The sequence below is a fragment of the Scyliorhinus torazame genome, chromosome 5, assembly GCF_047496885.1.
Source record: "Scyliorhinus torazame isolate Kashiwa2021f chromosome 5, sScyTor2.1, whole genome shotgun sequence".
NCBI lineage: Eukaryota > Metazoa > Chordata > Chondrichthyes > Carcharhiniformes > Scyliorhinidae > Scyliorhinus > Scyliorhinus torazame.
This window is the reverse complement of record NC_092711.1, coordinates 83223681-83247941: the sequence shown is the minus strand read 5'-3', so window position 1 is coordinate 83247941 and position 24261 is coordinate 83223681. Positions and strand designations below refer to the sequence as shown.

Genomic DNA, 24261 nt, shown 5'->3' with positions numbered 1-24261 from the left:
GAGGTTCTTGGAGAAGGTGCAGAGGAGATTTACCAGAATGGTTCCAGCAAAGGAGGTTGAGGGGAGATTTGATTCAGGTACACAAGATTATGCCAGGTTTCCATCGGGTGGACAAAGAAACTCTGTTTCCATTCACTGATCGTACAAGCAGTCAGGACACAGATTTAAAGTTTTGGGTAAAACCTAGATTGAATGATATAAGATCCTGAGGGGTCTTGACAGGGTGGATGTGGAGAGGATGGTTCCTCTTGTGGGAACAAGGGGGTCACTGTTGCAAAATAAGGGGTCACCCATTTCAGATGGGGATGAGGATTTTTTTTTCTCTTGAGGGTTGTAAAAGAGGGGGTGGCACAGTGGTTAGCACTGCAGCATCACAGAACCAGGGACCCAGGTTCACATCTGACCCTGGGTGACTGTGTGGAGTTTGCACGTTCTCCCCGTGTCTGTGTGGGTTTCCTCCGGGTGCTCCAGTTTCCTCCCACAGTTCAAAGATTTGCAGGTTAGGTGCTAAATTGCCCCTTCATCTCCAAGGATGTGCATGTTGGGTGGGATATGTGGATGGGGCAGGGTTGGGGGGGGGGGGGGGGGGGGGCGGGGGTTTCGGAGGGTTGGTGCTGACTTGGGCTCCTTCTGCACCGTTGGGATTCTACAACTTAGAACTTCCGTCCTTAAAAGGCAGCGGAAGCAGTGTCCTTGAATATTTTTAAGGCAGAGCTGGATAGATTCTTGATAAGCAATTGGGTGAAAGGTTATCGGGGTCGGCAGGAATGTGGAGTTTCGGTTAGAATTATTGTATGATGGAGCAGGCTCGAGGGGCGACTCCTAGTTTGTGTGTAAGGAGCAGGCTCGAGGGGCTGACTCCTAGTTTGTGTGTGAGGAGCAGGCTCGAGGGGCAGGCTCCTAGTTTGTGTGTAAGGAGCAGGCTTGAGGGGCGACTCCTAGTTTGTGTGTAAGGAGCAGGCTCGAGGGGCAGGCTCCTAGTTTGTGTGTAAGGTGCAGGCTCGAGGGGCCGACTCCCAGTTTGTGTGTAAGGTGCAGGCTCGAGGGGCCGACTCCTAGTTTGTGTGTAAGGAGCAGGCTCGAGGGGCAGGCTCCTAGTTTGTCTGCAAGGAGCAGGCTCGAGGGGCAGGCTCCTAGTTTGTGTGTAAGGAGCAGGCTTGAGGGGCGACTCCTAGTTTGTGTGTAAGGGGCAGGCTTGAGGGGCGACTCCTAGTTTGTGTGTAAGGAGCAGGCTTGAGGGGCGACTCCTAGTTTGTGTGTAAGGGGCAGGCTCGAGGGGCCGACTCCTAGTTTGTGTGTGAGGAGCAGGCTCGAGGGGCCGACTCCTAGTTTGTCTGCAAGGAGCAGGCTCGAGGGGCCGACTCCTAGTTTGTGTGTAAGGGGCAGGCTCGAGGGGCGACTCCTAGTTTGTGTGTGAGGAGCAGGCTCGAGGGGCCGACTCCTAGTTTGTGTGTAAGGAGCAGGCTCGAGGGGCTGACTCCTAGTTTGTGTGTAAGGGGCAGGCTCGAGGGGCGACTCCTAGTTTGTGTGTGAGGAGCAGGCTCGAGGGGCTGACTCCTAGTTTGTGTGAAAGGAGCAGGCTCGAGGGGCCGACTCCTAGTTTGTCTGCAAGGAGCAGGCTCGAGGGGCCGAGTGGCCTGCTCCTAGTTTGTATGGAAGCAAGCAAATACAGCAGGCGGTAAAGAAGGCAAATGGTTTTTTGGCCTTCATAGCCGGATTCGAGTAGAGGAGTAGGGATGTCTTGCTGCAATTGTACAGGGCCTTGGTGAGGCCACACCTGGAATATTGTGTGCAGTATTAGTCTCCTTATCTGAGGAAAGATGATCTCACTAAAGAGAAAGAGCAGCAAAGTTTTGCCAGACTGATTCCTGGGATGGTGGGACTGACGTATGAGAGATTGAATCAGTTAGGATTGTATTTGCTGGAGTTCAGAAGAATGAGGAGGAATCTCATAGAAACCTATAGAATGTGGGCTGCACGATGGTGCAGTGGTTAGCACTGTTGCCTCACGTCGCCAAGGACCTCGGTTCGATCCCGGTCCCGGGTCACTGTCCGTGTAGCGTTTGCGCATTCTCCCTGTGTCTGTGTGGGTCTCACCCCCACAACCCAAAGATGTGCAGGGTAGGTAGATTGGCCATGCTAAAATTACCCCTTAATTGGAAAAAAAGAGAATTGGGCACTCTAAATCTATATTAAAAAAAAGAAAACCTATAAAATTCTAACAGGGCGAGACAGATTAGATTCGGGAAGGATGTTCCCGATGGTGGGTGTGTCCAGAACCCTGGGTCACAGTCTGAGGATACGGGATAGCACGGGCAGCACAAGTGGCTAGCACTGTGGCTTCACAGCGCCAGGGTCCCAGGTTCGATTCCTGCTGGGTCACTGTCTATGCGGAGTCTGCACGTTCTCGCCGTGTCTGTGTGGGTTTCCTCCGGATGCTCCGACTTCCTCCCACAGTCCAAAGATGTGCAGGTTCGGTGGATTGGCCATGCTACATTGTCCTTCGTGTCCAAAAAGGTTAGGAGGGGTTATTGGGTTACGGGGATAGGGTAAAAGTGAGGACTTAAGTGGGTCGGTGCAGACTCGATGGGCCGAATGGCCTCCTTCTGCACTGTATGTTCTATGACAGACCATTTAGGACAGAGGTGAGGAGGAATCTCTTCACCCAGAGAGTGGTGAGCCTGTGGAATTTGTCGCCACAGGAAGAATTGAGACCAAAACATTTCATGTTTTCAAGAAGCAGTTAGATACAGCACTCAGGGTGAAGGGGATCAAAGGATATGGGGGGAAAGCGGGATTAGGTGATTGAGCCTAATCAGCTCTGATCGTAATGAATGGTGGAGCAGGCTCGAAGGGGAAAATGACCTCCTGCTCCTATTTTCTACGTTGCTCTGTGTCTATGCACGTAAATGGTCCAGGAGGTATGAGGAAGAATGTTTTTACACAGCCAGTGGCAATGACCTTAAACTTGCTGCCTATGACGGAGTTTAGAAATAGACACCAATTAAATGATTTTTTTAAAAATTAGATAGAAACCTGAGAGAAATAAAGCTGTTAGGATACAGGGATAAAGCAGGAGAATGAGACTGACTGGATTGCTCCAGATAACAGTAATCTTTATTAGTCTCACAAGTATGAATGTTTGAGGTGAGGGACGCCGTCAGTGTCCCTGCTGATTTCACCTGTGGGAAGCGCACCCATCTCCAGCTCCTCAGAAACCGCGTTAAGGAACTGGAGCTGGAGCTGGATGAACTTCGGATCATTCGGGAGGCAGAGGTGGTCATAGAAAGTAGCTTCAGGAATGTAGTTACTCCGAAGAATCAAGATAGATGGGTGATGGTGAGAGGGGCTGGGAGGAAGCAGTCAGTGCAGGGATCCTCTGTGGTCGTTCCCCTCAGTAACAAGTATACCGTCTTGGATACTGTTGAGGGGGACGACCTACCAGGGGTAAGCCACGGTGAACGGATCTCCAGCGCTGAGTCCGTCCCTGTAGCTCAGAAAGGAAGGAGGGAGAGCAGGAGAGCAATAGTTATTGGGGACTCGATAGTTAGAGGGACAGATAGACGGTTCTGTGGCAGCGAAAGAGATTCACGGATGGTATGTTGCCTCCCAGGTGCCAGAGTCCGTGACGTCTCGGACCGCGTTTTCAGAATCCTTAAAGGGGAGGGGGAGCAGTCACAAGTCGTGGTACACATCGGTACCAACGACATAGGTAAGAGAAGGGACGGGGATTTAAAACAGGAATTTAGGGAGCTAGGGTGGAAGCTGAGAGCCAGAACAAACCATGTTGTTATCTCTGGTTTGTTGCCGGTACCACGTGCTAGGGAGGTGAGGAACAGGGAGAGAGTGCAGATAAACACGTGGCTGCAGGGATGGTGTAGGAGGAAGGGTTTCCGGTACGTGGATATTTGGAACACATTCTGGGGAAGGTGGGACCTGTACAGACAAGACGGTTTGCACCTGAACCAGAGGGACACCAATATCCTGGGAGGGAAATTTCCGACGGCTCTTCTGGGGGGTTTTAACTAATTTGTCAGGGGGCTGGGGAAACGAGCTGTAGTCCAGAAGCCAGTGTTGAGAGTAGTGAGGTACTGAGGAGGGTATCAAGGTCGCAGGAGTGTACCGGCAGACAGAAAGGTGGGTTGATGTGTGTTTACTTCAATGCAAGGAGCACCCGGAATAAGGTAGGTGAACTTGGAGTGTGGATTGGTACTTGGTACGATGTTGTGGCCATTATGGAGACATGGTTAGAACAGGGACAGGAATGGTTGTTGGAAGTTCCGGGGTATAGATGTTTCAGTAAGAGTAGGGAAGGTGGTAAAAGAGGTGGAGGAGTAGCATTGTTAAGGATAGTTTAACAGCTGCAGAAAGGCAGTTTGAAGGGGATCTGCCGAAGTTAGAAATAGGAAAGGAGCTGTCACATTGTTGGGAGTTTTCTATAGGCCCCCAAATAGTAATAGAGATGTGGAGGATGAAATTGCAAAACAGATTCTGGATAGGTGTGGAGGTCTCAGGGTAGTTAACATGGGTGACTTTAACTTTCCAAATATTGATTGGAACCTCGAGAGGTCGAACAGTTCGGGTGGAGCAGTTTTTGTACAGTGTGTGCAGGAGGGTTTCCTGACACAATATGTGGATAGGCCGTCAAGAGGGGGGGCCACATTGGATTTGGTACTGGGTAATGAACCGGGCCAAATGTTAGATTTGTTTGTGGGAGAGCACTTTGGAGATAGTGACCACAATTCAGTGTCTTTCATTATTGCAATGGAGAGGGATAGGGCCATACGGCAGGGCAAGGTTTATAATTGGGGGAGGGGTAATTATGATGCGATTAGGCAAGAATTGGGAGCATAAGATGGGAACAGAAACTGTCAGGGAAAGGCACAAATGAAAAGTGGAGCTTGTTCAAGGAACAAATAATGCGTGTCCTTCATACACATGTCCACGTCAGGCAGGGTGAAAATGGCCGTGTGAGGGAACCATGGTTCACAGAAGAGGTTGAATGTCTTGTCAAGAGGAAAAAGGAAGAGTATGTAAGGATGAGAAAACAAGGTTCAGTAGGGTCGCTTGAGGGTTACAAGGCAGCAAGGAATGAGCTGAAAAAAGGGCTGAGGAGAGCTAGGAGGGGGCATGAGAAGTCCTTGGCGAGTCGGATCAAGGAAAACCCCAAGGCTTTTTACTCTTATGTGAGAAATAAAAGAATGACCAGGGTGAGGGTAGGGCCGGTCAAGGACAGTAGTGGGAACTTGTGCATGGAGTCAGAAGAGATAGGAGAGGTGTTGAATGAATACTTTTCTTCAGTGTTCACAAAGGAGAGGGGCCATGTTTTTGAGGATGAGTGTGTGATACAGGCGGGTAGGCTGGAGGAGGTAGATGTTCTGAGGAAGAATGTATTGGCAATTTTGAAAAGCCTGAGGGTTGACAAGTCCCCTGAGCCATATGGGATATATCCAAGGATTCTTTGGGAGGCAAGGGATGAGATTGCAGAGCCTTTGGCTTTGATCTTTGGGTCCTCACTGTCCACGGGGATAGTGCCAGAGGACTGGAGAGTGGCAAATGTTGTTCCTCTGTTCAAGAAAGGGAATAGGAATGACCCTGGTAATTATAGGCCAGTTAGTCTTACTTCGGTGGTCGGTAAGATAATGGAAAAGGTCCTGAAGGATAGGATTTTTAACCATTTGGAAAGATGCAGCTTAATCCGTGATAATCAACACGGATTCATGAAGGGTAGGTCTTGCCTCACAAATTTGATTGAATTCTTTGAGGAGGTAACTAAGTGTGTAGATGAAGGTAGAGCAGTTGATGTCGTATACATGGATTTTAGTAAGGCGTTTGATAAGGTTCCCCATGGTCGGCTCATGAAGAAAGTAAGGAGGTGTCGGATAGAGGGAAATTTGGCCAATTGGATAAGTAACTGGTTATCACATAGAAGACAGAGGGTGGTGGTGGATGGAAAATTTTCAGACTGGAGACCAGTTACCAGCAGTGTACCACAGGGATCAGTGCTGGGTCCTCCGCTATTTGTGATTTTTATCAATGACTTGGAGGAGGGGGCTGAAGGGTGGGTCAGTAAATTTGCTGATGACACCATGATTGGTGGAGTAGTGGATGAGGTGGAGAGCTGTTGTAGGCTGCAAAGAGACATTGATAGGATGCAGAGCTGGGCCGAAAAATGGCAGATGGAGTTTAACCCTGATAAGTGCGAGGTGATTCATATTGGCAGAAAAAAATTGAATGCGGATTACAGGGTCAACAGCAGGGTTCTGAGGAATGTGGAGGAACAGAGAGATCTTGGGGTTCATGTCCACAAATCTCTGAAGGTTGCCACTCAAGTGGATACAGCCGTGAAGAAGTCTTATAGTGTGTTAGCGTTTATTAAAGGAGGCTTGAGTTTAAGAGCCGCAGGGTTATGCTGCAACTATACATGACCCCGGTGAGACCACATTTGGAATATTGTGTGCAATCCTGGTCACCTCATTATAGGAAGGATGTGGAAGCATTGGAAAGGGTGCAAAGGAGATTTACCAGGATGCTGCCTGGTTTGCAGGATAGGTCTTATGAAGAAAGGTTGAGGGAGCTAGGGCTTTTCTCTTTGGAGTGGAGGAGGATGAGAGGCGACTTAATAGAGGTTTATAAGATGATGAGGGGGATAGATAGAGTGGACGTTCAGAGACTATTTCCTTGGGTGGATGTAGCTGTTACAAGGGGGCATAACTATAAGATTCAGGGTGGGAGATATAGGAGGGATGTCTGAGGTAGGTTCTTTACTCAGAGAGTGGTTCGGGTGTGGAATGGACTGCCTGCTGTGATAGTGGAGTCGGACACTTTAGGAACTTTCAACCGGTTATTGGCTAAGCACATGGAGCACACCAGAATGACAGGGAGTGGGATAGCTTGATCTTGGTTTTGGACAATTCTCGGCACAACATCGAGGTCCGAAGGGCCTGTTCTGTGTTGTACTGTTCTATGTTCTAAGAAGGCTTACATTAACACGGCAATGAAGTTCCTGTGAAAAGCCCCTAGTCGCCACATTCCGGCACCTGTTTGGGTACACAGAGGGAGAATTCAGAATGTCCAATTCACCTAGCAAGCACATCTTCCGGGACTTGTGAGAGGAAACCGGAGCAACCGGAGGAAACCCACGCAAACAAGGGGAGAACGTGCAGACTCCACCCATTCCGTGACGCAAGCCAGGAAAGAAACCGGGTTCCCTGGCGCTGTGAAGCAATGGTGCTACCGTGCCGATTAGAGAGCTGGCATGGACCGATTGCTTTTCTCCATACTGACAGATTTTTTTGCGCAATCTAGTTTTGTAATTTAACCCCGGGGCGTTAACATATCACTCAGGTAAATCTGTGCTACACTCCCTCCGAGGCCATTCTATCCTTCCTCAGGTCTGTTGCCCAGAACTGAACACAGTTCTCCAGGTTTGGTCGAACCAGGGTTTGTGAATCTCAGGGCTTTTCTAATCACACTGAGACCTGAAATCTTCCCTCACAGACAAACCTTTTACCTTCCACATCCAGATGCTGCTGATATTCAGTTTCTGATGAACCGAGTGACTCTGTCAGATCGCGATGTGACGTTTGGTTTGCGTTTCCCGTCTGTTAAACCTCCAATTCCAGTATCCTGCAGATTTACAGAAACCTCACTGTCAGTTTAGGATAGAAATTCACAACATTCTCTCCTCACCAACTTTGATTAAACGTATTCCTGGAGGTTTGATCACATGACCTGACCCCCATCCTCCAGCCATTAATCGGTCAACACATCCATCCTTGTGACACACTGCCTTCCTTGGCCAATTGGGAAGCAAAATGACTAATTACCTCAAAGGACAGTGTTTGACTGTCAGCCAATCAACCTGTATCCCATTTTCAATATTTTTATATCCGCTTAAGAGAAATGTTCAAAAAACTATTTTTTACAACCCTAATCATTTTCCAAAGATCCAAAAATATTTTCCACTGTCCTAATGATTTCCTAGGTATGAATCTCACCGAGACAGAAGGTAAAATTTGAATTCATTGCAAGTCTACTGATGACCATGAAACCATTGTCAATTGTTGTAAAGACCCATCTGTTCACTCATGTCCTTCAGTGAAGGAAATAATCTATCCTTACCTGGTCTGGCCGACACGATTCCAAATCACAGCAATATGGTTGACTCTTTAAATGCCCTCCGAGATGGCCGAGCAAGCCGCTCAGTTCAAGGGAAATTAGGGATGGGCAATAAATGTTGACCCAGCCAGTGACTTCCACAAATGATTAAAATAAAATCTGGGGGCAGCACAGTGGGCGATCCCTATTGCCTCACGCCGCTGAGGACCTGGGTTCGATCCCTGCTCTGGGTCACTGTCTGTGTGGAGTTTGCACATTTTCCCCATGTTTACGTGGGTTTCGCCCCCACAACCCAAAGATGTGCAGGGTAGGTGGATTGGCCACACTAAATTGCCCCTTAATTGGATCAAATTAATTGGATGCACTAAATTTCTGAAAAAAATAAAATCCTGTACACTCCACTCAGTGAATCCGCGAGAGTTGGCATCCGGTCCAGGCTCGCAGCGCATGCGCCCTGTGGCAACTTGTCCTCTGTGAAGATGGCGGCCGGTAACCCGGGCCTGTTACCGCTCAGCTCTCAGTCTATAGAGAAACGACCAAAGCCACAACAATCACCAGCTCTGAGGACACACCGTAGCTCCCTTTCCAATCTGAAAGCAGCCTGAGCTGGATTTACATTCCCCTTAATTGATCATTGCTGGGTGATAATCCTGTACTTCCTCACCTCACACCACTGTGACAGCACCTTCACTACACAGACTGCAGCAACTGACCAAACATCACCTTCCCAGTTATTCCTGAAGGCACCGCCTTCCCAACCTGCCCCCTTGCCTGAGATGTGGTGATCCTCAGGTCACATCACCGCCGGTCAGCTCTCTCCCGGGACCAGGCCCTGGTTCACAGCCGCCATCTTGGGGAAACAGAGCGCATGCGCTGGCGTCTTTGTGACGCATCAGCTAGTGGGTGGGGCCTTAAGGTTTCTGTTCCCAGGCGTGTCCTAGTGCCGGTGAGCGGTTTACAGGCGAAAAGGTTTTTAATACGTTTCACCCACTCCCAGGCTCCAGCTGATGTTTGTCGCCTGGAGGTGTCTATGGATCACGTGTACGTTCAGTGTGAGAGGCTGCAGCCTCTATATAGCTACCTGAAGGGGGTTATACAGCGTTTGATTACATCCCTTCCAGTCCATTATTAGGATGTTTGTGTGATATTTTCTTACCCTCAGTGTGATATTTCTTTATTTAAAATACATTTCAGCAGCAGGCTTACTGGTCATTTTTAATGGAAAGGAGGTTATTTATTATCACACCCTTTCCCTGGATGTTTGAACATCTCAGTCTCTCGTCTCTTTCACACTCACTGACACATACACAGAAATTAGGTACAGATCAAGTTAAAGCTGTAATGATGAAAATGGAATGTAGACTGCAATCTTTATATCGCTGCAGGTCTGTTGTCTTCTTGTTGAGCTGATCCTTTAGTTGGAGTGAAGGGTTTTTAGAAACAAATAATTCTCATGAGGCTTTGAAGCTTCTTGTAGATGAATAGCCAGGAGGTTGGTTCTCAGGTGGGTTTGGAAGTTGGAATAAGTTCAGTACTGTGGCTGCACTGGAAAACATTCAGCTCTGCTGTTTCAGTTGTTTCCTGCTGCTTCAGTTGCCTCTCACACACACACATTTTCTTTGTTCAGGGTTTATTGTACTGCATCCCTGACGATTAACTGCAGAGTTAAAACTCTGAGACCCAGAACATCCCGATACAATAGCAGTTTACGATGCTCACTCACGCTTATCTCTATCCCAATTCGAGCTCATTCTCCAGTGTTCAATACGGCACTTGGCGACTAACAGTCCCGAGATTTCATATTCCTCAAATGCTGGTTCACCGTGACACAACGAGACATTTAAACTTCACAGGTGGCTCAAAGTTTCCTTATTCAGGACCGTGTTTAACTAATTATTGGTCACAGAATCGAATATTGCCCACAGTTTAATGTCCATAATAACCTGTTAAATTGCAGTCATCTTGGCAGAGTTTGTGGATCTTACAGTCTATAATATCTAGTATCCTTGTGCCGAACGTGACATCCTGAATCTACTCTTGGGTCTGGATAAAACAGTGCATTGTAGCTGGGTGAGGACCTTGGAGGTGGGTGGGTGGTTACTCTGGCTGCTGACTGTGTTGCGTGGTTTTGTCTATTCCCAGTGGCTCTGCAGAGGGAGCATGCGGTATCCACCGGAATGCTTGACACCTTCCACAACCAGTGGAATGCTTGACACCTTCCACAACCACACCTCAGCGGACAGCTGTTTCAGAGACACTGGGAACAATATTCTGGTTCAGTTAGGAAGGTTCCCTACACTTTTGTTGGGACTTCTAGCTGATTTTGGTCTTTTTGTTTGACTGGACCACATGCTTGGGGAAAGCAAGAGAGGAAAGAAGGTTCTATAGAAACTAGAATGATCTGTTGTGAATTTCTATCCTATTCGTACAGTGATCATGTTTGGAAAACTCTTTTTCACAGCATTAAAATGGGAGGTTTGGCAGCTGGGCAACTCGAACCAAACATCATATTGAGATCTGACAGTGTCATTCAATTCATTACGACCTAAAAAACACAAACTTTCAATGTGTTTGCCTGTTCTGTCTGGGGGCAAAGATTTCAAATATCAGTGTGATACCCAAGTGAGAAGGTTCCAGTGAATTGACTGTGGAAAGAGATTTAACCAGTTTCACAGCCTGAAAGAACATCACACCATTCACAGCAAGGAAAGACTGCACACGTGTTCTGTGTGTGGACGAGGATTCAACTGATCATTGGGTTGGATTGGATTGGATTTGTTTATTGTCACGTGTACCGAGATACAATGAAAAGTATTTTTCTGCGAGCAGCTCAACAGATCATTAAGTACATGAAAAGAAATGGGAATAAAAGAAAATACATAACAGGGCAACACAAGGTACACAATGCAACTGTGTAAGCACCGGCATCGGATGAAGCATACAGAGGTGTAGTGTCAATGAGATCAGTACATAAGAGGGTTGTTTAGGAGTCTGGTAACAGCGGGAAGAAGAGGACTTCTGGTGGTGGCTATGAAGGAGTAAGTCACACACTTGCTGGCTCCCACTCGAGTCAGCATTTTGGGCCTTTCCCCCCAATTTTCTACCGGACTTGAATTGTAAAACTGATGACAGAGGCAATTGTGTACTGAATTCCCACATTGGTGCATGGAGAGAAGGACTAGACATGCTCATCAAGGCAGAAACAGAAAGACAGAGAAGGCTTGGGCTGAAGCTGCAGCGGGAGACAGCATAGCGGATGACCGGACCTCTGGTTTGTCAACCCAGCAGTCTCTGGAGCAGCTGATGCAAGTTATTCAGGAAGGCTTTGCTTAGCAGAAACTGGACAGCTTGGACCCGATAAAAGTGTCAATTGAGCGGCTGGAGCTTAGATTGGACGCCCAAGATTGGGCGATCCTGAAGGTAGAGAAGGCACTGGCTGAGCAGGAGGAACATCAAACTGCAGTGGAGTTGGAGGTGGGGATGCTGAGAGACCAGCAGAAGCAGCCCCTGGAGAAGGTGGAGGACCAAGAGAATAGGTCTCGCCGGCAGAAATTGAGAATTGTTGGGCTCCCGGAGGGGTCTGAAGGAGTGGTTGCTGGGGCATACATCGCGGACGCTGGGGCATACATCGCGGACATGTTTGAGAAGCTGCTGGGGGATGGGACATTCCCCCGACCCTTGGAGGTTTAGCACACTGGGCTAAATCGCTGGCTTTTACAGCAGACCAAGGCAGGCCAGCAGCACGGTTCAATTCCCATACCAGCCTCCCCGAACAGGCACTGGAATGTGGCGACGAGTGGCTTTTCACAGTAACTTCATTTGAAGCCTACTTGTGGCAATAAGCAATTTTCATTTTCAGGTGGACAGGGCTCACAGAGCGCTCGCGAGGAAGTCATGAATGGGAGACCCCCAGAGGGCAATGGTGGTGAGATTCCACAGGTGCTTGGATAAGGAGCGCATTCTACAGTGGGCCAAGCCGACACGGAGCTGTAAGTGGGACAACAGTATCCTGCGGATCTATCAGGACCTGAGTGTGGAGGTGGCCAGGAGAAGAGCAGGCTTCAACCAGATCAGGTCGATCCTTTTTAAGAAAAAGGTGAAATTCAAACTGTTGTATCCGGTCCGACTTCGGGTCACGCACGAGGAGCAGCACTTTTATTTTGAGTGGCCCGAGGACGCGCTGGACTTCGCGAAAAGGAAAGGACTGGTGGTGGACTGAGAACTTTTGAACTTTGCTACAATGTTCATGTTTTTTTTTGGCTTTTCTGTTCTTCTTTTAAAAAAAAGTTTCTTGTTTCTCGTTTTATGGAAGCTGTTTGTAATGCATTTTGCATTGATTTGGGACCAGCGGTAGAGCTGAGTGAGTTAAGGTTTTCATTTGCACTGTTGGGGATGGAGGTATGCTTGTTTAGATTTTGGTGTTTTCTGTCGGGGATTGTGTGGGGATTGTATGACGTTGGAGTTTGTTTGTATGAGCAAGGGGAGGGTGGTGAGGGAACAATAGGTGGGAGACTATCCAGCGCCAGGGATGGGGCCACCAAGCGAGCTGGGCGGGTTTGCTCACGAAAGCGCAGTGGTGGGTGTGCATATGTTCGGTTTATTAAAGAATTTGGGTTACAGAGTGTGGTTACTTGGGGGAGGGAGGGGGTGAATGTTCTGCTGACGAAGGAGGGATTTGGGCTAAGGGACAGAGAGGAGGTTGGGGATGGAGGCTGTCTGGGGGCGGGCTGGTGGAGGCGTGGAGCATGGGCTGCAGGTGGGCCCAAAAAAGGGGATGGCTGATCGGTGAAAGGGGGAGGCAATGAGCCCCCCAACTAGGCTGATCACCTGGACTGTTCGAGGGTTATGTGGGCCGGTCAAGAGGGCATGTGTGTCGCACATCTTAGGGGACTGAAGGTGGATGTGGTAATGTTGCGGGAGATGCACCTTAGAGTAACTGATCAGATTTGATTGAGGAAAGGCTGGGTCAACCAGGCCTTCCACTCGGGACTAGACTCAGAGACTGGAGGGGTTGCGATCCTGATCAATAAGCGGTTGGTGTTTGAGGCGGGTAGAATAGTCTCAGATGTGGGAGGTCGGTACATTATGGTCTGTGGGAAACTGGAGGGGGTGCAGGTGGTATTAGTAAATATGTACGTGCCAAATTGGGATGATGTGAAGTTTATAAAGAGGCCGCTGGGGAAGATACCGGACCTGGACTCGCAAAGTTGGTCATGGGAGGGGATTTCAACATAGTTATTGACCCTGGCTTGGACCTGTCAAGCTCGAAAACGGGCAGGGTGCCAGCAATGGCAAAGGAACTAAAGGGTTCATGGAGCAGATGGAGGGGGGGGGGGGGGGGATCCATGGAAATTTTGGGCAGCCGAGGGTGAAGGAGTTCTCCTTCTACTCACACGTGCAGTACTCCCGGATTGACTTCTTTGTTTTTGAGTAGGTGAGTAGGTCCTTATTGACAGGGGCGGTGGACACAGGGTACTCGGTGCTCACAATCTCAGACCATGCTCCACACTGGGTTGACCTGCAGGTTAGTAAAGACAGTAACCAGTGCCCACACTGGAGGTTAGATGTGGGAATTTTGGCCGACGAAGGGGTGTGTGAGCGGCTGAGGAAATGTATTCAGAATTACCTGCAGGTCAATGACATGGGGGAAATTTAAGCAGCAATGGTCTAGGATGCAATGAAGGCAGTGGTCAGAGGGGAGCTGATCTCGTTACGGGCCCAGAGGGAGAAGGTGGATAGAGCAGAGACGGGCCAACTGGTAAAGGAGATACTACAGATTGATAGGAGGTATGCGGAGACCCCAGAGGCAGGGCTTTGAAGGGAATGGCGGAGGCTACATCGGAGTTCAGCTTGTTAACCACAGAGAGGGCGGTGGAGCAGCTGAGAAAGGCGAGGGGGGCGATCTATGAGTATGGAGAGAAGGCCAGCAGAATGCTTGCACAGCAGCTTAGAAAGAGGGAGGCAGCCAGGGAGATAGGGAAAGTAAATGACGGAGATGGGAACCTGTTTGGAGATTCAGCAGGGGTGAATAAGGCGTTCAGGGATTTCTACAGTAGGCTGTATAGATCGGAACCCCCAGCTGGGACGGAGGTGCTGAGGCACTTCTTGGAGGGACTGCATTTCCCAAAGGTGCACGGGGAGCTGGTAGAAAGGCTGGGGGCCCCGATTGGGTTGGAAGAGATAGCGGAGGGTCTGAAGGCCATGCAGTCGGGTAAAGCCCTGGGGCCAGACGGGTACCCAGTGGAGGTTTATAAAAGATTCTCTGAGATATTGGGGCCGGTGTTGTTGAGGATGTTCAATGAGACAAAGGAAAGAGGGGTGCTGCCCCCGACGTTGTCACAGGCCACGATTTCGCTGATCCTTAAGCGGGACAAGAACCCGGAGCTGTGTGGATCCTACAGGCCGATCTCCCTGTTGAATGTGGATGCCAAATTGCTGGCCAAAGTTTTGTCCTCCAGGATTGAGGATTGAGTTCCTGATGTTATTGGGGAGGACCAGACGAGGTTTGTTAAGGGTAGGCAGTTGGTGGCCAATGTAAGAAGGTTGTTAAACGTGATCATGATTCCCCCGGAAGGTAGGGAGTTGGAGGTAGTGATCGCAATGGATGCAGAAAAGGCCTTTGATCGGGTAGAATGGGATTATCTGTGGGAGGTACTGGGATGGTTCGGATTTGGGCAGGGTTTTATTGACTGGATCAGGTTGCTGTATAAGGCTCCTGTGGCAAGTGGACCGATGAATAGGACAACATCGGACTATTTTAGACTGCACAGAGGGACGAGACAGAGATGTCCCCTTTCCCCACTGTTGTTTGCGCTGGCGATTGCTCTGAGAGCCTCAAGGGGCTGGTCCGAGGGGGGGGGGGGTTGGAGCACAGAGTCGCGCTCTATGCAGATGCTCTGCTTCTGTATGTATCGGACCCAATAGAGGGGATGGAAGAAATTATGAGGATTCATGGGGAAAAGTGGGATGTTTGTGGCCCAGACGAGAGGTCAGGAGATGGCATCTGCTGTGGACCGGTTGTGGCGGTATGCGAATTGCAGTGGATCAAGGCGTTCTGTGAGTATGGAGGTGATGCGCTTCATGACCAACCTATCGAAGTACTTCATTATGACTGAAGTCAGGGCCACCGGTTGGTAGTCATTGAGGCACGCTGCCTGGTTCTTCTTTGGCACCGGTGTATGATGGTGGTCTTCTTGAAGCCAATCTGGACAGACACAAGAACACTGGCACCATGGAGAAACCATGGAAATGTGGGTATTGTGGGAAGAGATTCAGATCCCTGTCTGTGCTGGAAACTCATCAATGGAGTCACACCGGGGGAGGCCATTCATCTGCTCAGCATGTGGTCAAGGATTCACTCAGCTATCCAACTTACATAAACACCAGAGAACTCACACCGGCGAGAAACTGTTCATCTGCTCTATTTGTGAGAAGGAATTATCAACTAACTGACCTCACTTCAAACCGACTTCTTCACTCTGACTTGAGGCCGTTTAAATGCTCCAGCTGGGAAAAGAGCTTTAAAAGTAACAAGCTTTTGCTGACTCACCGGCGAATTCACAGTGGGGAGAGGCTATTCACCTGCTCCGTGTGCGGGAAGTGATTCACTCATTCAGCCTACTGAAACACCACCAAATTCACACCGGGGAGAGACCATTCACCTGCTCCGTGTCTGGGAAGGGATTCACTCAATCATTCAGCCTGCTGAAACACCAGATTACACCGGGAAGAGACCGTTCACTGCTCTGTGTGTGGGAAGAGATTCACTCAGTCATTCACCCTGCTGAATCACCAGTGGGTTCACACTGGGGAGAGACCATTCATTTGCTTCATGTGTGAGAAGCGATTCACTCAGTTATCCCAGTTTCAGAGGCGGTGTATAGGGGAGATGGTGGCGAAGTGGTCTTGTCGCTGGACTAATGATCCAGATCCCCAGGATAATGACCTGTGGACCTGGGTTCGAAGATGATTGGGCCTAGTACACTACCCTGAGGAACTCCTGCAGTGATGTCCTGGAGCTGAGATGATTGACCTCCAAACACCACAACCATTTTCCTTTGTGCCAGATATGACTCCAGTAAGTGGAGAGTTTCCCCCCTGATTCCCATTGACTCCAGTTTACCTAGGGCTCCTTGATGCCATAGTCTATCAAATGCTGCCTTGATGTCAAGGGCAGTCATTCTCACCTCTCACATTCAGCTCTTGTGTCCATGTTTGAACCAAGGTTGTAATCAGGTTAGGAGCAGATTGACCCTGGCGGAACCCAAACTGAGCATCCAAGAGAAGGGTATTGCTGAGTAAGTGCCACTTGATCGCACTACTGATGACTCCTTCCATCACTTTGCTGATCATGGAGAGTAGATTGACAGTGTGATAATTGGCTGGATTGCATTTGTCATGTTGTATACAGGACACACCTGGGCAATTTTCGACAGTGTAGATGCTAGTGTTCTAGCTGTGCTGGGACAGCTTGGCTAGGGGTGCGGCAAGTTCAGGAGCACAAGTCATCAGTACTATTGTCCCTATATTGTCAGAGCCCATAGCCTTTTCAGTATCCCGTGCCTTCAGCCGTTTCTTCATATCACGTGGAGTGAATTTATCGGCTGAAGACTGACATCTGTGATGCTGGGGCCCTCCGAAGGAGACCGAGATGGATCATCCACTCGGTACTTCTGGCTGATGATTGTTGCAAATGCCTCAGCCTTGCCTTTTGCACATATGTGCTTAGCTCCTCCATCATTGAGGATGGAGGTATTTGTGGAGCCTCCTCCTCCAGTGAATTGTTTAATTGTCCACAACCATACGTGACTGGATGTGGCAGAACTGCAGAGTTTGGATCTGATGTGTTCGTTATGGAACCGTTTAGCTCTGTCTATTACTTGCTGCTTATGCTGTTTGGCACACAAGAAGTCCTGTGTTGTAGCTTCACCAGGTTGACACCTCATTTTTTGGTATGTCTAATGTTGTTCCTGGCATGTTCTCCTGCACTCTTCATAGAACCAGTGTTGATCCCCTGGCTTGGTGGTAATGGTAGAGTGGTGGCCATGAGGGTGGCAGGTTGTGGTTGAATACAATTCTGCTGCTGCTGATGGCCCACATAGCCTCATAGACACCCAGTTTTGAGTTTCAAGATCTGTTCGAAGTCTATCCCATTTAGCACAGTGGTAATGCCACACAACACGATGGAGATAATATCCTCAATCTGAAGACGTGACTTTGTCTCCACAAGGACTGTGCGGTGGTCACTTCTACTGATACTGTCATGGACAGATGCATCTGCAGCAGGCAGATTGGTGAGGATGAGGTCAAGTATGCTCTTCCCTCTTGTTGGTCCCCTCACCACCTGCTGCAGTCCCAGTCTAGCGGCTATGTCCTTTAGGGCCCGGCCAGCTCGGTCTGTGGTGGTACTACCAAGACACTCTTAGTGATGGACATTGAAGTACCCCTCCCAGAGCATAATCTGCTCCCTTGCCACCCTCAGTGCTTCCTCAAAGTGGTGTTCAACATGGAGGCGTACATCATTCATCAGCGGATGGTGGCCGGTACATTGTAATCAGCGGATGGTGGCCGGTACATTGCCCATATTTAACCTGAAGCCGTGGGACTTCATGTTGTCTTCATGTTCTCAACAGAGCCCATGTTGAAGACCCCCAGGGCATCTCCTTCCTGAATGTATACCACTGTGCCGCTGCCCCTGCTGGATCTGTCCTACCGGTGAGACAGGACATACCCAGGAATGGTAACAGTGCTGTCTGGGACATTGTCTGTAAGGTATGATTCTGTGAGTATGACTATGTCAGGTTGTTGCTTAACTAGTCTGTGAGGCAGCTCTGCCAAGTTAAATATAGTCTTAAACTCAAAGTTAAAACGTATCTTGGCAAATATATTCCCAGAGGTTTGGGAAAGTTTTCAGAAAAAAAACAATAGATGAGCAAAAACAGGGAGGACATATACCATGAGGATAAACTAGGAAGTAATATAGAAATGGACTGCAAGAGTTTCCTTAAATTCTTAAAAATGAAGAGAGGCACTGAAGTGGACGTCGGTTCCTGAGAGAATGAGACTGCGGAAAGAATAATGGGGAGTCAGGAAATGGCAGAGGAGTTAAATAAATACTGTGAGTCAGTCTTCACGGTAGGAGACAGTAATAGCATTCCACAAATACTAAATAATCAAAGGCAAAAGGGGAAGGCAATAAACACAATAACTAGACCGGAGAAAAAGTATTCTGGAAACGAATGGAGCAAAAGTCTGCTATGTTCCTGGCCTGACGGGTTGCATCCCAGGATAGTAAAGGAAGTAGCTGCAGAGATAGTGGATGCCCTGGTCAAATTCTTGACAAGTCCCGAAGGATTGGAAAACTGCTAATGCAACATCGTTATTTAATAAAGGAGGGAGACAAAAAACAATAACGATAGGCCAATAAACTTAACATCTGTCATCGGGAAAATGTTAAGAGCCCATTATAAAGGATGTAATAGCAGAACATTTTGAAAAGCATAATATCATCAAACAGAGTCAGCATGGCTTCATGAAGGGGAAATCATGTTTGAAACATTTTTAGAAATTTTTGAGGTGGTAACAAGCAGGATAGATGACGGGGAGCCAGTAGATCTAATACACTTGGATTTCCAAAAAGTGTTTGATAAGGTACCACACAACCGGCTACATAATAAGATAAGAGCTCATAGTGTTGGGAAACTGACCATGATAATGCACGTTCTCCCCGTGTCTCCGTGGGTTTCCTCCAGGTGCTCTGGTTTCCTCCCACAAGTCCCGAAGACGTGGTTGTTAGGTGAATTGGACATTCTGAATTCTCCCTCAGTGTACCCGAACAGGCGTTGGTGTGTGGCGACCAGGGGGTTTTCACAGTAACTTCATTGCAATGTTAATGGAAGCCTACTTGTGACAATAATTATTACTATTATAAAAGACAGGAAATTGGGATAAGGGGGCATTTTCAGAATGGCAACGTAACTAGCGGAGTGCCGCTGGGATCCATACTGGGGCCACAGTTATTTACCATATATATTAATGACTTGGACGAGGGAAGCGAATGCACTTTTGCAAACTTTGTGGATGACACAAAAATAGGTGGGAAGTCTACACACGGCTATAAACAGGTTAGTTGAGTGGGCAAAAACTTGAGAAATGGAATATAATGTAGGAAACCGAAAATGTATGCACTTTGATGGGAAGAATAAAGGAGTTGAATATTATTCAAAGTGAGAAAGACTACAGAAAACTGCAGCACAGAGGGGCCTGGGGGTCTTTGGGCATAAATCACAAAAGCTAGCGTGCAGGTTCAGCAGGTCATTGGGAAGGTAAATGGAAGGTTGGCCTTTATTTCAAAGGGAATGCAGCATAAAAATAGAGAAGTCCAGCTGGAATTATACAAGGCAATAGTTAGACCACACTTGGAATACTGTGAACAACATTAGTCCCCTTTCCTGAGGAAAGATATGCGGGCATTGGAGACAGTCAAGAGAAGGTTCACTAGGTTAGAACATAGAACATAGAAAAATACAGCACAGAACAGGCCCTTCGGCCCACGATATTGTGCCGAACCTTTGTCCTAGATTAATCATAGATTATCATAGAATTTACAGTGCAGACAGAGGCCACTCGGCCCATCGTGTCTGCACCGGCTCTTGGAAAGAGCACCCTACCCAAGGTCAACACCTCCACCCTATCGCCATAACCCAGTAACCCACCCAACACTAAGGGCAATTTTGGACACTAAGGGCAATTTATCATGGCCAATCCACCTAACCTGCACATCTTTGGACTGTGGGAGGAAACCGGAGCACCCGGAGGAAACCCACGCACACACGGGGAGGCGGTGCAGACTCCGCACAGACAGTGACCCAAGCCGTAATCGAACCTGGGACCCTGGAGCTGAGAAGCTATTGTGCTATCCACAATGCTTCCGTGCTGCCCTTAAGAACAAATTAATCTACACTGTATCATTCTACCATGATCCATGTACCTGTCCAATAGCCGCTTGTAGGTTCCTAATGTTTCCGACTCAACTACTTCCACAGGCAGTGCATTCCATGCCCCCACTACTCTCTGGGTAAAGAACCTACCTCTGACATACCCCCTCTGTCTTCCACCATTCACCTTAAATTTATGTCCCCTTGTCATGGTTTGTTCCACCCGGGGAAATGGTCTCTGACTGACTACTCTATCTATTCCCCTGATCATCTTATAAACCTCTATCAAGTCACCCCTCATCCTTCTCCGTTCTAATGAGTAAAGGCCTAGCACCCTCAACCTTTCCTCGTATGACATACTCTCCATTCCAGGCAACATCCTGGTAAATCTCCTTTGCACCTTTTCCAAAGCTTCCACATCCTTCCTAAAATGAGGTGACCAGAACTGTACACAGTACTCCAAATGTGGCCTTACCAAAGTTTTGTACAGCTGCATCATCACCGCACGGCTCTTAAATTCAATCCCTCTGTTAATGAACGCGAGCACACCATAGGCCTTCTTCACAGCTCTATCCACTTGAGTGGCAACTTTCAAAGATGTATGAACATAGACCCCAAGATCTCTGCTCCCCTACATTGCCAAGAACCCTACCGTTAACCCTGTATTCCGCACTCATATTTGTCCTTCCAAAATGGGCAACCTCACACTTTTCAGGGTTAAACTACATCTGCCACTTCTCAGCCCAGCTCTGCATCCTATCTATGTCAATTTGCAGCCGACAACAGCCCTCCTCATGATACACAACTCCACCAATCTTCATATCGTCTGCAAATTTACTGACCCACCCTTCAACTCCCTCATCCAAGTCATTAATGAAAATCACAAACAGCAGAGGACCCAGAACTGATCCCTGCGGTATGCCACTGGCAACTGGGATCCAGGCTGAATATTTGCCATCCACCACCACTCTCTGACTTCCAGCGGTTAGCCAGTTCATTATGCAACTGGCCAAATTTCCCGCTATCCCATGCCTCCTTACTTTCTGCATAAGCCTACCATGAGGAAACTTATCAAATGCCTTACTAAAATCCATGTACACTACATGCACTGCTTTACCTTCATCCACATGCTTGGTCACCTCCTCAAATAATTCAATAAGACTTGTAAGGCAAGACCTACCCCTCACAAATCCGTGCTGACTATCCCTAATCAAGCAGTGTCTTTCCAGATGCTCAGAAATCCTATCCCTCAATACACCTTCCATTACTTTGCCTACCACCGAAGTAAGACTAACTGGCCTGTAATTGCCAGTGTTATCCCTATTCCCGTTTTTGAACAGGGGCACGGCATTCGCCACTCTCCAATCCCCTGGTACCACCCCTGTTGACAGTGAGGACGAAAACATCATTGTCAATGGCTCTGCAATTTAATCTCTTGCTTCCCATAGAATCCTTGGATATATCCCGTCAGGCCCGGGGGACTTGTTTATCCTCAAGTTTTTCAAAATGCCCAACACATCTTCCTTCCCAACAAGTATTTCCTCGAGCTTACCAGTCTGTTTCACACTGTCCTCTCCAACAATATGGCCCCTCTCATTTGTAAATACTGAAAAAAGTACTCGTTCAAGATCTCTCCTATCTCTTCAGACTCAATACACAATCTCCCGCTACTATCCTTGATCGGACCTACCCTCGCTCTAGTCATTCTCATATTTCTCACATATGTGTAAAACATCTTGGGGTTTTCCTTGATTCTACCCGCCAAAGATTGTTCGTGCCTTCTCTTAGTTCTCCTAATCCCTTTCTTCAGTTCCCTCCTGGCTATCTTGTATCCCTCCAGCGCCCTGTCTGAACCTTGTTTCCTCAGCCTTACATAAGTCTCCTTCTTCCTCTTGACAAGACAGTCAACCTCTCTTGTCAACCATGGTTTCCTCACTCGACCATCTCTTCCCTGCCTGACAGGGACATACATATCAAGGACACGTAGTACCTTTTCCTTGAACAAGTTCCACATTTCACTTCTGTCCTTCCCTGACAGCCTATGTTCCCAACTTATGCACTTCAGTTCTTGTCTGACAACATCGTATTTACCCTTCCCCCAATTGTAAACCTTGCCCTGTTGCACGCACCTATTCCTCTCCATTACTACAGTGAAAGTCACAGAATTGTGGTCACTATCTCCAAAATGCTCCCCCACTATTAAATCTGCCACTTGCCCTGGTTCATTACCAAGTACCAAATCCAATATGGCCTCCCCTCTGGTCGGACAATCTACGTACTGTGTTAGAAAAGCTTCCTGGACACACTGCACAAACACCACCCCATCCAAACTATTTGATCTAAAGAGTTTCCACTCAATGTTTGGGAAGTTGAAGTCACCCATGACTATTACCCTGTGACTTCTGCACCTTTCCAAAATCCGTTTCCCAATCTGTTCCTCCACATCTCTGCTACTATTGGGGGGCCTATAGAAAACTCCCAACAAGGTGACTGCTCCTTTCCTATTTCTGACTTCAACCCATACTACCTCAGTAGGTAGATACTCCTCGAACTGCCTTTCTGCAGCTGTTATACTATCTCTAATTAACAATGCCACCCCCCCCCCACCTCTTTTACCACCCTCCCGAATCTTATTGAAACATCGAGAACCAGGGACCTCCAACAACCATTTCTGCCCCTCTTCTATCCAAGTTTCCGTGATGGCCACCACATCGTAGTCCCAAGTACCGATCCATGCCTGAAGTTCACCCACCTTATTCCTGATGCTTCTTGCGTTGAAGTATACACACTTCAACCCATCTCCGTGCCTGCAAGTACTCTCCTTTGTCAGTGTTCCCTTCCCCACTGCCTCACTACACGCTTTGGCGTCCTGAATATCGGCTAACTTAGTTGCTGGACTACAAATCCGGTTCCCATTCCCCTGCCAAATTAGTTTAAACCCTCACGAAGAGTACTAGAAAACCTCCCTCCCAGGATATTGGTGCCCCTCTGGTTCAGATGCAACCCGTCCCGCTTGTACAGGTCCCACCTTCCCCAGAATGCGCTCCAATTATCCAAATACCTGAAGCCCTCCCTCTTAGACCATTCCTGCAGCCACGTGTTCAACTGCACTCTCTCCCTATTCCTAGCCTCGCTATCACGTGGCACCGGCAACAAACCAGAGATGACAACTCTGTCTGTCCTGGCTTTTAACTTCCAGCCTAACACCCTAAACTTGTTTATCACCTCCACACCCCTTTTCCTACCTACGTCGTTGGTAGCAATGTGCACCACGACTTCTGGCTGCTCCCCCTCCCCCTTAAGGATCCTGAAGACATGATCCGAGACATCCCTGGCCCTGGCAACCAGGAGGCAACATACCTTCCGGGAGTCTCGCTCGCGACCACAGAATCTCCTATCTATTCCCCTCACCATTGAATCTCCTATTACTATTGCTTTTCCATTCTCCCCTCTTCCCTTCTGAGCCCCAGAGTCAGACTCAGTGCCAGAGACCTGGCCGCTAGGGCCTTCCCCCGGTAGGTCATCCCCCCCCCAACAGCATCCAAAACGGTATACTTGTTTTGAAGGGGAACGGCCACGAGGGATCCCTGCACTGTCTGACTGTTTGTTTTCTTCCCCCTGACTGTAACCCAGCTACTCTTGTCCTATACCTTGGGCGTGGTTACCTCTCTGTAACTCATCTCTATAACCCCCTCTGCCTCCCGGATGATCCGAAGTTCATCCAGCTCCAGTTCCCTAACACGGTCTCTAAGGAGCTGGAGTTGGGTGCATTTCCCACAGGTATAGTCAGCGGGGACACTGGTGGTATCCCTCACCACCCACATCCTACAGGAGGAGCATGCAACTGGCCTAGCCTCCATCCCCTCTTACCTTACAGAATATAGCTGCCCTGTGGACCAACTGGACCTCCGCCCTCCGACTCTGCTCCCAGTCAGTTGCACTCTCTGTAAACTCCTGGCTCCCTTCTCACTCTTTGAGGAAATGTAGGAAACAAAATGAAAGGAGCACCTTACTCCCTCCTCCCCCAGCTCCCTCAGTCACCAAACTCTCACTATAGCACTCAAATGCACCAAATTCAGCACTCAGTGCAAACAAAGTCTGCACTGTCGGTGGATCACTTTTATACTGTGAATCTAGCCTCTGAAAACTGGCCTAATCCAATTAACTAAAGGTTCGTCCCGGATATGGAGAGATTTTCTGATTG

At 48.4% G+C, this 24261-nt stretch overlaps 1 protein-coding gene and 1 long non-coding RNA gene across 6 annotated transcripts in view; one reads left to right on the top strand and one right to left on the bottom strand.

The window, feature by feature from the left end:
• LOC140418681 (uncharacterized) overlaps nucleotides 1–24261 on the bottom strand; it is a 403178-nt gene that overhangs the window by 2375 nt on the left and 376542 nt on the right. The window contains exons 1-2 of one of the 5 annotated variants that reach the window (XM_072502229.1): nucleotides 8893–8981; nucleotides 7514–7629 (exon numbers count right to left, since the gene is read on the bottom strand). The exons of 1 other annotated variant lie outside the window; for it this stretch is intronic. The gene's annotated coding sequence lies outside the window, so the exon portion shown is untranslated. Of the gene's footprint in view, nucleotides 1–7506; nucleotides 7630–8785; nucleotides 8982–24261 lie in introns of those variants that run through there. 3 more of the 5 variants (XM_072502228.1, XM_072502227.1, XM_072502232.1) reach the window with 3 other exon arrangements.
• The window catches only part of LOC140418695 (uncharacterized), a 30430-nt gene that overhangs the window by 3353 nt on the left and 2816 nt on the right, over nucleotides 1–24261 (top strand). Inside the window, exon 2 of the long non-coding RNA XR_011945243.1 lies at nucleotides 17754–17892. This is a non-coding gene — a long non-coding RNA (uncharacterized lncRNA). The remainder of the gene's footprint in view (nucleotides 1–17753; nucleotides 17893–24261) is intronic.